Source organism: Branchiostoma floridae, chromosome 11, assembly GCF_000003815.2.
Source record: "Branchiostoma floridae strain S238N-H82 chromosome 11, Bfl_VNyyK, whole genome shotgun sequence".
Lineage (NCBI taxonomy): Eukaryota > Metazoa > Chordata > Leptocardii > Amphioxiformes > Branchiostomatidae > Branchiostoma > Branchiostoma floridae.
The window spans coordinates 6,625,202-6,628,505 of record NC_049989.1 but is presented as its reverse complement, the minus strand read 5'-3'; the positions used below and the strand labels follow the sequence as shown (position 1 = coordinate 6,628,505).

The 3,304-nt window shown below is 42.4% G+C and overlaps 1 protein-coding gene across 2 annotated transcripts in view; it reads right to left on the bottom strand.

The window, feature by feature from the left end:
• LOC118426430 (2-oxoglutarate-Fe(II) type oxidoreductase ppzD-like) overlaps nt 1-1,669 on the bottom strand; it is a 10,041-nt gene extending 8,372 nt beyond the window's left edge. For both annotated transcript variants that reach the window (XM_035835805.1, XM_035835806.1), the window contains exon 1: nt 1,512-1,669. The gene's annotated coding sequence lies outside the window, so the exon portion shown is untranslated. The remainder of the gene's footprint in view (nt 1-1,511) is intronic.
• Between the last annotated feature and the right edge of the window lie 1,635 nt (nt 1,670-3,304).

Below are 3,304 nucleotides of genomic sequence, written 5' to 3'. Positions count from 1 at the left end.
CCGTAACTCCCAACGCGCCGAATGAGATGAGCGAGGGCAAGTGCCATTAGCAACCCCGGGAGCCTAACCTCTGCTTGGAGAGTACACAGTACCTGCACCTGATTGATAATTATTAAAACGCATGCCATACTTGAATAAAAGAAAAGTTCAATGTAATAATAAATGTACACACATCACTAGGAGCTGATAACGGTAAGTAGACGTAGTTATTGTACAGGAAATTGTTGAATGGCTTCATGTAATTTCACGATGAAAATCTTCTAAATGGAGGATGCGGTGTTTTTTTTCACTTTCGGAAAAATAGGAGCTGCCGCGATATACTTAAAAACAATAAGTCATGCATAGGGGCTCCTGTGGAAGATTATCTTCTTCCATATGGGCCAGGGGCATCTTGAGCAAGCCCTGTTTTGATTTGGAATCAATTCACAATACTAGTCCACTTTGGGGGATAATGTACTGTTAAGATGTTCCATTTTTGCGCATGGGTGATTTGGAACAGTCCAATGTTGCGTGGGAAGGGGTATGGCTGAAATATGCTGTATTTGCTCTCAAGCAAATGTCGGCCTTTCTAGTTGAGTAATGATTTTCACAGACAGTTGGTGCCATGGGCAGACCACATGCGTCTTCATCTTACCATTTATCATAATGTTTGTCATATCTACCAATTGTCAGTGCTCTGATGACTGGAGTCAGTGATTAGGATAATTTGGCTGTCTGTTATGGTTCCGTGGGAACGCCTATCGTGTAGGACGGGCCGGGTTTTGTGCCGTATATTGTTGTGGAGACTAGAGTAGAGTAGTACACTATAACAGCAACTTTATCGCATTCATGGGGCAGCGGTGGATGTTCCGAGCAAAATTTAGCTGTCTTAAGCTTCTTTTAGATCATTATCAACGTCAAAGGTTGTATATGTCAAAAATTGACGAAGAGCGTGTGTGAAATACCAACAGCACAATGTTCACAAAAAATGCGCTTGGGGCACTCTTGGGCGGCTTTTGTTGATCGGTATCTCAGAAGGTGTGACCACAGGGTTCAATTCTTACTTTGGGTTATTGTGTTTCGAACGTCGACCAATTACATCGGCCTTTTTTACTGCATGCTGAAAAAAAGCCCTTAAGACTTTGTAGATTCTTTAACGGGGGACTATTTCCTAACTGTGTAATTTTGATTTTACAGCCAAACCGTCAAAAAAGTTAGACATGCTTTTTTTATTGCAGACAAACTGGTAGAACCAAGATATGTCGATAAAGGTTAGACACCCAGGTAATAATGATTCGCCAAAAATCAGTTAATCAAGCAACTGGATATGATTTTGAAAACGGTCAGACGTTTCAGACAACCATCCGGTGTCTTGGAGATCGAGAGAGCTTTCAGGAAAGAGTCTTTATAGCCTAGCTTTGACTCAGTGACTCCAAGCACCTCCTTGCTTCAAGCATCGGTCATGTACACACTGTGGGTCATGTACAAATCAAAATGCCTACGGTAGTAAAAGTGTAAGGGAACGAACGTACCTGTAAAGTGTGGAGAACGGATACTGAAACTTCCTTCGACCGTGTTTCCAAAGCGGCTTTACAGACAACGCTTCACGACAGCTTGATCTTGCATAATGATTGAGGAGTGGCCGGCCTTCCGATGTGACCGGTTGATCTAGTCATGATCACGTGCACGGTTAGGCTAGGCATGATGGAAACAATTCTCGTTTGAATCAAATTTAGTACACATACACAACTTTTCAGACAAAGAATAGATACAAAACTGAATGAAAGAAATTATCACAATAGCAGCAATGTTGATAGATATGTCAAACAAGATGGTTTTGATACTAATATAAGGCAGACAGATGACAAGTATACAAAGGCTGGTGTTTCATAGTTGTACACAACGTTTGCTCTTGGTCAAGAGCAGAAGCCCAACTAAAGTTAATACTATTGAACGAACTATTTTAATACTTGTGCTGTAGTAGAGTATCTTGTACTTCCCGATTCAGAGATGTATCACTTTCTGACATATCGTAGGTAGTGTTTTTGATCCTGATTTTCGATTATGTCCCCATATTCACGGTTGTACAACTAAAAACTGTAAATAACTTACTATAGCCTTTATCCATGAGTGATCATGGAAAAGTACCGGGGCTAGCTATATTGTTGTGCCGCATAGTTACATAATGACATGCTAGTCCCTATATGTTGACTTACTCATACCTATAAATATCCATATATCTGTGTTTAGTTGTACTGTAAGTAGTTGTTATACATGTAGACCTTACGAAAGCCGCTGTGCTTTTGTCGTGTCAATAAAGATTTGTACATAATCTGTCAAAACAAAAAACGGTAGAACGAACTTTTCATTCTTTGGAGTCTACAAAGATTAGAAATTGCATGCTCAGTCGCTGACAGGGAGCGATTTGAACGATTTATTGTCTGCAGTACTTAGGCTCCAGTGGGTAAGTGAAAACAGCCTGGCCTGAGTATAATGATTATCAATTGTCCAAATACCCCTTTAATCATTCTTATGGGAATAGTCTAACGTTAGACCTACAAATGTTATTCGTGACTCAATATTGTGGGGGACGAGGCGCGAGAGACGCTCATACGTCGTAGAACGACGGGAAAACCACGGATTGTGGTTACCGCCCTCTCCCGTATTCTCTTAGCAGATCTTACAGTAGCTGCGATGATAAGATAATGTCAAAAGCCGGCCTAGGAGTGTGCATGCTATGGTGCCCGTCTGACTCCCTTTGGCCGGCTGTACTCATTGGCCATCTTTGATACTATCTTATGGCACCGTAAGATCTGATTGGGTGTTTCGAATACTGACGCGGAGACCTCTGACACTGAAATGAGAAGGCAGGGAATGCCACCTGCGTGACGGAAAATTACAGGATACAACAAAAGAACCGGCCGAGCAGATTACTAAATATCTTGCTGTAGTCTTAACTCGATTCAACTACGCTGGTTGTTATAGGGAGAATAATTTGCCTGGCCAGTTTTGCAACCCGAGGGTGCAGTCCGGAAGGGGAACACAGCGTGGACCGACTTCCCTGGCCATTTTTTCCCGAATTCTTACCATCCTCGTACCCCCGTAGGACGGCCTGGTGGAGGCTAATTTCATTGTTCCTAGGCTGAAAATGTCCGAGTGAGATCTTCATTCTCCAAGCAGATGTTAACGCAGATCGTATCGTTTTCTGGACACCCCGGGCCGTTATGGGGGATTGATATGTTAGAGACAGGGTAAAAACCAGTGCACCAGATTTTTGTGACCGAGTAGAAGATAGCCTGGTATCCAGCCGTAATATAGCTCCCGA